This window comes from Pteropus vampyrus, unplaced genomic scaffold (genome assembly GCF_000151845.1).
Source record: "Pteropus vampyrus isolate Shadow unplaced genomic scaffold, Pvam_2.0 Scaffold42, whole genome shotgun sequence".
Lineage (NCBI taxonomy): Eukaryota > Metazoa > Chordata > Mammalia > Chiroptera > Pteropodidae > Pteropus > Pteropus vampyrus.
In genome coordinates, this window is record NW_011888823.1 from 8,075,132 (window position 1) to 8,084,349 (window position 9,218).

Sequence of the window (9,218 nt, forward strand, 5' to 3'; positions counted from 1 at the left end):
ATTTGTTAGAGCAGCTCCCAGAACTCAGGAAAATGGTTTACTTATTTTACTATTGGGATTTTTATGGAAGCTTTATTACATAGGCATGATGGATCATTAAATTAATTTCTAGCTCCTCTTTTCTCTCTGGAGAATGGGGAGTAGGGCTGAAAATTCCAAGGGTCTAATCACAGCTTGGTCTTTCTGGTGAACAGCCCCAATCCAGAAGCCCACCAAGCCTTGCCTTATTAGAACAAAAGACATTGCTATCACCCAGGAAATTCTAAGGGATTTAGGAGCTCTGTATCAGGAACCAGGGTCAATGACAGAATATTAGAATGAAAGATGCTCCTAGTGCTCTTATCATTTAGGAAATTACAAGGATTTTAAGAGCTTTGTACCAGGAACAGGACAGAGACATACACACACACACACACACACACACACACACACACACACACACACACACACACACACACTCTCTTCCACTTTCTCAGTCTTTCACCTTAAGACTTGCCTTGATCCATCTGGTTTTATAGGGTCATAGCAGTGAATTAAATGGTGATGAGTGAGAAACACCATACATGCATTATTTAATTTTTAGTAGTGGCGCAATACTTTGCCATTCTAACCAGACCGTAGTATTGCTTTTAATTTTCTATCTTAGCCTGCAAGGAGGATGTATGGATAGTTTCAGGAGTGTCACTCAGCCTTAATTATAATAATGACTCTAATTCCACATGTTAGGGAACTATTGTGGAAGTTCTCCCAGTAACCAAAAATAACCAACTAAATTGTGCACATAAGATTCAAGTAAATGACCAAAGGATCAATGGACTCAGAAAGATGGACTTTGACTAGGACTCATTTATCACCCATCTCCATATGCTTGCACTTTAATAGGATCTGTGACTGTGTACTGGGTCCCCTCTTATCAACGTCAGCTCAGACCTTATATTCAGTGGCTCTCAGAAGATTTGAATATTCCCTTTTTCCTTGGATACAGTGACTTTGGTAAACAGCTTTACTTCTCTGTGAAAAAGGATTAGGGGAAAGACTGTTGTATATACATGTGACATTATGGGATCCTTCCTCAAGGCAGCCATCCTGTTCTCTACTTGAGGGGACCCTGGGTCAGAAAACCGGCTCAAATGTGGAGACTAGGTGAAGAATTATGATTTTCCACTGCGATAAGTGATAAAACACAGTAAGCTTTTTGCTTACCTGTTCTTGGTCTTTTTGTTATTGTGGCAGTCGAATTACACACTCATAGGCTGTCCATCTCTATCTTTACTAGCAACACCAATAACCTATTAGCCATTACCTCAAATACCTACAGGTCAAGCCTCATAGTTGCCATTTTGTCCTTGTTACTGTATATTGTAACTGTCATTATCTGGCCTCTGCTATTATAAAATCCTAACATCCCTATTGACACTCATTGCAGCATCTCCTTCCGTCTATATAGAACAGCCGCCCCTGAGCTTTTTAATGAGGCTGGTGGCCCATTCACTAGTGCATTTCTTAATCGCTATTGTTTTAGTGAAGAGTTTTCTTCTGCCCTGCTCCTACCCTCAAGGGGGGACAGAGAAAATCACTGAGCTTTCTCATCTTATGTAGTAAATTCATCTTAGCCTTTGCAAATCTCTAAGACCTTGACTCCTTTCTCAGTACTTTATCAAGGCCGTTTTGTCATCTCTGCTTAATGTACTATCGGCTATTATTTTTTCTAAACTTCAAATAGACATTGTGGTATAACATTAATACCATCTGCAGGCATCCATATTAGGATAGTAAATCAGAGACACAGAATAGGTCTCATATCCATTGACTCTATAGTATGCAGCTTATATTCCTGTCCCATCTATCACCCTTATATCTATCCCCAGGCATCTTCCCCTAGTTCTTGCTTTAGCCTAGTCTTCTCATTATTTGGGAAAATACTTGCTTTTCTCTAGGTGGTGGGTACAGTACTTCCCTACTCAGAGGACATGGAGATGTGACTCTTAATTGCTGCTATAGAAGCAATGAGGTGAGGCTTGAATAGATCTTAAGGAGTCAAGCATTCTTTTGTAAATCATTTGCCTTAGGGCAGGGGAGAGTTTTTCACGGAATTCAGGCAATAGAAGCCTGCTCTCTAGTAAGTGGAGGGAGCCACTTTTACTGGCCCAGAGAAATCTGGAGGTTTAAAGTTCTCAAGCTTATTCACTCAAATGTCTGCATCCTGAGTCATAGGATCTTATTCTTTTCCTGACATTGGCATAGGAAGCTTTGGAGGTTTAAATTCAGCTGCTTTTGAAACTCTTTCTTTCACCCCTATAATCCAAATTTGGGCCTGATTTAAAACAATGTCTGGGACGAGGTTCCATAGTGTAGCAGTTAGCACGTCTGCTTTATACGCAGAAGGTCCTGGGTTCACACCCCAATGGATCCACAGTCCATGGTCTATGGCCATGCCACCCTGAACAAGCCTGATGTCTGATCTTGGAAGCTAAGCAGGGTTGGGCCTGGTTAGTACTTGGATGGGAGACCACCTAGGAAGACCAGGTGCTATAGGCATAAATAAAAAATAAATAAAAAAATTAAAAAAGTCTGCCCTCTGACAATGGGAAGTAAGAGTATTTTTAAATGCTTCCATGAAGGCATTCTGGCTTTTACCTGAACGTTGATTGATAGTTGGTTGACCTGAGAATGTCATTTTCTTCCTTCAGAGCTTCACAGTCTTTAAGATCATTGGCTTCTTCCTACCTCTGATTTCAATTCATTAAAAATGAGACCTAAGAATTACTTAGTAATAGTGATGCTACAGCATGTTAGCATCATGAGCTGACTTGTCACCAGCAGTGGGGTTCTTGCTGCTATCTCACTGGTGAATGAATGATCAAATTCCAAAATCCATTCCCGAATGTTTGCTTAGGCCTATTTCTGGTACTAATTGTCTTAAATTGTACAGGTCTTAAAAAGCAGACCTTAAGAGAAAGGATTTGAGTGCAAGTAGTTTATTAGAGAAGTCTGAAAAAGTGTTTTTTGTTGTTGTTGTTGTTGTTTTTACATAATTGGGGGAAGAGAGACTGAGAAGTTAGCAAAGCCATTACAGGGTACATTAATGACCCAATTATCTTTTTGGATCACTAGGGCCTAATCCCACAGAGGACCTCTGAAAGACTATACAGAACATTCTTCAAACTGTTCCACTCAAGGGGTTAGGAAACTAAGGGAATTTATTCACCAATTCCCATCCATAGTTGATCGAGGGCTGCTCCTGAGTGTCTTTCCAGCACTTCTGACCTGACCTAAACAATTGCCAAGCATACTGACATACATGACATACATATATTATTTTCTCACATAAGTGAGGAAGTAAAAGGCAGTCACAGGTACCTAAATGAAGCTGTCGGTATGTACAGAAATGGTGAATATTGATAGACATGGAAGGGGAACTGACATGTGCTATAAGCATCAAGTGTCAGTCCGAGCACAAGGAAAGATGAGGCAGAAAAAGTAGACATTGATAATTATACTAAGGGCAATTATAAGCTATAAAATTATAGCTACGTTTTAAAAAGTAGTTATTTTCCTCTTTCTGGAGTTAAGCATATTTCAGTTAGGACAAGGGAGAAACAAGCACTCTTTTGAAATAATAAAGCTATACAGCGATGTGGAAATTCTGATTATCTTGCAGATACCACTCAAGGAGAGCCCATCCAATATTATATATACATATTTAAAAATCCTTATAAATCAGTGAAAAAACAAGTAACCTAATAGAAAAGTAGACAAATGGAATGAACAGACATGAAACAAAATTCAGAATACATAAAAAAAAGTTTAATTTCTTTAATAATCAGAAAAATTCAAGTTAAGAGCATAATCAGATATAATTTTATACCCATTAGATAGACAGAAATCAAGAAATCCTAACTATATCAAGTAAGAGAAGGATAGAGAACTATGTGAAAATTTGTATACTGCCAGGGGGATAATAAATTGGTACAATAACTTCAGAAAACAGTTCGACATTCCTTGAACCTCTGGACATTTGCATTCCCTAAAGCCAAATAACTGCATTCCTAGATGTATGCTCTAGTTTGTAATATATCCAAACTTATTATCTCCATTTGTATTATCAAATATTATACATTTTTAAATGAACAGGAGAATAGTCAACCAACATAGACTACCCTTTTAGATGCTCGGCTATGAAAGGAAAGAGAGAGATAACTTTTGATTTCTATATGATTCGCTGGTCTTTTCTGGATGTATTCCTCCTCAAACATAGCCTCCAGAATTGGAATATGATCCTCTTTCTCCTAGTTTGCTCTGGCTCTTGTATAGTATCCACTGTGGTGTCAATGATTACCTTAGTTTTCTGAGCAGACCCTTCCCATTTTGCATTATCCTGAGTTTGCTGTCAGTTTTTGAGCCAGTCCGAGAATCTATCCAGTATTTAAAATATAGTTTCTATGGCGAAAAGGAATCCTGGACTATTGTACCAACTGAAAATGTGAGTAGTGATATCTAATTTACTAATTTCTAGAGCTTTCTGACATTCCTGGAAAATAGCTCATTTTATTAAAGGCCTTTTGGAATGAGAAAAATAATCATAGATAAGGATGATGCTATTTATATAAGCGTTATATGCAATGTTCTAAGTGTTCTCAGATGTCACAGCTCAGATGTCTGGAAGAGGCATCACAAAGAGTATTGCCAATGTTGTTTTTTATTTTTAGTAAATATTCAGGAGAGGCTAAATCAATGCCCCATTAAAACACTTTCAGAACTGGGTCTGAGTCATCTTGGTTTTTCTTCTCTAATCCATTTGTTTTCTAGACAGAGTGATTGAATGGTTTCTTGATTGAGTGATTTCCAACCTTGACTTAAACAGACTAGCATATGCTAAGCCTGTAGCTCTATTCTATCAACTATAGTGAGCAAAGTGAGCGCAACTCTGTATATGAGAAACCTTCAAAGATCATCATCATCAAAAGGGTCTGGTTGAATCTGCAGCAGTCCTTAGCACTGTGCTGTGTTAGTACTGTGAGGTTTCAAAAAGGCTGCTGATGATTCGGAATAAGTAATGAGTAAATATCCTAAGGAGGAAAAAAAAAAAAAAAACTTGAAGAACATGTTACAGAATGCAGAGTCTGAAGTTTTCACCATTTATGTCAACTGAAATTTTTATTGTTTTCCTTACAAGCATATTGCACATTTCAATGTATAAAAGTCTTCTGTATACTCTTTGATTATTAGAATCATTGTGAGATAAGCAAAGGGCTAAATCATCACCCCCATTTTATGAATAAAGACGCTGAGATTTAGAGACTTGCACAAAGTTACGGACCTAATAAATAATGGAAAAGGGGCTTGATCCCAGCTACATCTTTTGATTCCAAGTTCATTGTTCTTTCAGCTATACAACAATACAAAGTTGTCAGCCAGGTAAGGATTACCATGTTCTTAAATTTTAACTATATGCTCTCTGCTTTCTTCTTCCTTGTAATTGGGTTGCAATGTTTTAACTGGTCATTAATTTCAAATGATTATTATCATAACAGTGATATAAATTCACTCTATTTAGCTTTTTTAAAGTAACTCACGAGAAGGTCATTTATATATTTTGCCCTGAGCTAGTTTTTTAATTAGGTAAAATTTACTGCTTGATAGCAGAATATCACGGAATTTCATCTCTGCAGTTTTTCATAGTCCTAAAATCCTAGAATGTGATTTAAAAAACAATTGACTGTGTATTTTGCAATAGAAGTATTCATACAAATAAAGACATACATTTTACATATCTAAATTGGTATTGATATTTGCTAAATGTTATACGGGTATTATCTAATCTAATACTTATATTAGTCTTTAGGAGTAGGTACTATTATTGTCTTTTACAGATAATGATACGGAATCTAGAGCCTGAGTAATATGTCTTAGTTTACCAGTTAATAAAAAAGGTTTAACAGTCTTATATGTCAATCGATACTCATGGCCCCATGCTCTACTGCAGCACTTTGTTATTTGTAAGAGAAAAGTTTGAGGTCTTGGAAACTGATATCAAGGATGTCTAGAAGTAGCACGTAATGATGCATGCTAGAATTTGATGTCATAACTTTCAACTGTATGGGGAAAATGCAGGCTTTTGAGTTAGACCCCATCTGTAAATGGAGACCAAATATGAACCTCACAGGGTTGTTATAAAAATTAAATCAAATAATGCATATAAATCTGATATGTAATATCATCTCAATAAAATCAGTTTTTCTTAGCCTTTACTTCTGGAATATGCCACTTAGAATACATTTTATTTAAAGAAACCAGAAAATTCAATAAAATGTATCCAAGGAAACAAATTATCTTGTATAAGAAAAGGTGTAAGATAGGTAATTCTGGGGGTGATGAATTCAGAGGCTCAACAATATTACAGTGGGGTGGGAAGGGGCTCAGCCTCCCTTAACACATATGACCACTTGAGACTTGTGTAGAATTAGGGTTATATTTACCAGGAAGAAAGAGGGTGGGGAGACAGCTATGAGAAAGGCAGTAAAAAGCATGTACAGCACACCTGAGAGGAAAGTGAAATGTGAGGTAAAAGTCTCATTTCTAGAGAAATTAATCAAGGTGGGAACTTGGAATAGGAGAATGATTTGTATGAAATGGTGCTCAAATTTTATTCTTTGGTTCTATGAGTTGGATGTTTTAAGAGTGTGTGTATGAATGTATATATATTCCATACACACACACACACACACACACACACACACACATATGAATGAGTTCATGCAGAATTTGTTTTTCTGTGTCTGGCAAATAATTGAAATAACATTTATCATAATGTCCACACTCATCCATATTATTGCAAATGGCAGGATTTCCCTTTTTTATGGCTGAATAATATTCAATTATATATACCACTTTTTTATCCATTCATCTGTGGACACTTAGGTTGTTTCGTATTTTGACTATTATGAGTAATACTGCAGTGAACATAGGAGAGCAGATATTTTTTTGAGAAACTGATTTCACTTATTTTGGATAGATGCACAGAAGTGGGTTTGCTGGATCAAATGATAGTTCTATTTTAATATTTTGAGGAACCCCATACTCTTTTCCGTAATGCATCTATCAAATTACATTCTCACCAACAGTACACAAGAGTTTCCTTCTCTTCACATCTTTGCCAACATTTGATATCTCTTGTCTTTTTATAATGGCCATTCTAACAGGTGCGAAGTGATATTTCATTGTGATTTTGATTCGTATTTCCCTGATGATTAATGATGTTGAATACGTTTTCATATACCTCTTGGCCATTTGTATGCCTTCTTTGGATGTATTTATAATTTTTGATCTTTGTGATATTAATTAGTTATTTTTGAATACGGTCCAGTTGATAGAAGTTAATAAATGTAAAGGGATGACACTAATTTGTTGAAGGAAGAGAAACTAGCTTTGCCCCCCTCCTTTTTTTTTCCACAAGATAAAATTGACTGCTCTGTCCTCACGTGTCAGTTCAGCATCTATCATTTTATATTGAGTGCTGACTTAAATCAATGGAAACTCATCAGACTCCTGTGGTAGTGTGGTGATGTAACATGCAGTAGTATGCCAGAAGGCTTCTCTTTATTTAACAAAAAATGAAATAAGCAATGATTGTTGGCTGTCAACCTGATATATTCTGGCACCAAACCAAACCAAGCCTGGGGCCTTTCGAGGATTTCAAGGCTGTGGAAATTGTCTTAATTATAATATGCTGTGGTTCCATGAATACATTTTTCAGAAGATCTCATGTAGCTTTACTTACAACTTTGCAATTAGCCCTTGTATAGTACGTAGTATACTAAGAGTCAACATTAGGGTAGAGTGAGGAAATAAGATAATCTAAAATACTTGGCAGCAGCAGTGCTGGCAAAGATAAGGACAAAAATCTGCATTTTCACTCTAACTCTGGTACAGAACTGGGTCAACAATTTTTTTTTCCTTAATTCTCTTATCTACCGTTTCCTGACCCTCACAACAGGTTATAAAACATGCATATTATTTGGTAGATGACAGCGTTTAACATTTTACTGTGTGAGAAGTTACTTGAAAAAAATTAACTGCTGAAGTTTTTTTGTTATGGAGTAAATACATTACTATTCAGTTCAGATTAAATGATAATCTCTGAGTGAACAGACATGCTTACATGCTTTGGGGGAAGAAACTATTAATATAAGGCAAATATATTATATATTTGGGTACATAATTATTATGAAATTAATGGAGAGTATCAAAATCTGTAGCTCAATACCTGTTAAAATTAACAACAAAAAGTACCATCATAATGCCAATTCACTCTTTCGAGCAGTCAAGGTTACCTACACCAAGCAAGACATTTATACCCATAATAAGAGACACTTTGTTATTGCCCTAGGATCATTCATATCTGTTGTTTATTCTATTTGGGCTGTTTATTTATATCATAAATAAATGATTTTTAGTTTTGTGATGCAGACTCTATCCAGTACCCCGTTGTACCTATCACAATTTTAATCTGGATCTCTGAAGATCTTTAGCTTGTTTCATAATGCCTAACTTGGACTTATGTTCACAGTCAGCCTCAGCTGGCTGACTCAAACTCTGTATCTTATGAGTCTCTTTTGGTTGGATCTAGGATCCAACCCAGATCCTTCCTGGATGAATTCATGATACCCATGGTCCCAGTCTATGTGAACTTTTCAAACATGATCTCCTATATGCCACTCTTGCTTTTGCATTCTATTGGGCTAGTCTTCATGTCCTGGCCTGGCCCTTCTCACTTCCCTGGTGACTCAGCAGCAAAGTGACAAGAGAGTTGAGAATGGGATTGATTTGGGGAATGGAGTATTGGAAAGAGAGTAAGGCCAGAGTTATTCTGTTGTGTAAAGGAAGGAATGCATAAGTTGCCAAGGAATGAATAAATAAATCTGGGCAAGTATTGGGGCAAAGGTTCAAAATGATAGTAAGGTCAGGGATAAAAATGTATCTGATGCTTGGAGATCAATCCATCGGAAAGAGGCAAGCAAGATAGGATATTTAGTAATCATTGTAAGAGTTTTTTTCTCACATACCTTTTTCAAACCTTTGTTGGAGTATAAGTTCCAGTTTAATAATACGAATCCATTGGTGGTGGAAGAACATGGAGAAAGCTGTTTTCAGGGAAAAATAGGAAGTAAAGCAAAACAAAACAAAACAAAAAGTAAACAAACTAGTTCCTGAAATGT

The 9,218-nt window shown here is 36.5% G+C and overlaps 1 pseudogene; it reads left to right on the plus strand.

The window, feature by feature from the left end:
• Positions 1–2,422: 2,422 nt before the first annotated feature.
• On the plus strand, positions 2,423–2,538 carry LOC111738736 (annotated as a pseudogene).
• The last annotated feature ends 6,680 nt before the right edge of the window (positions 2,539–9,218 follow it).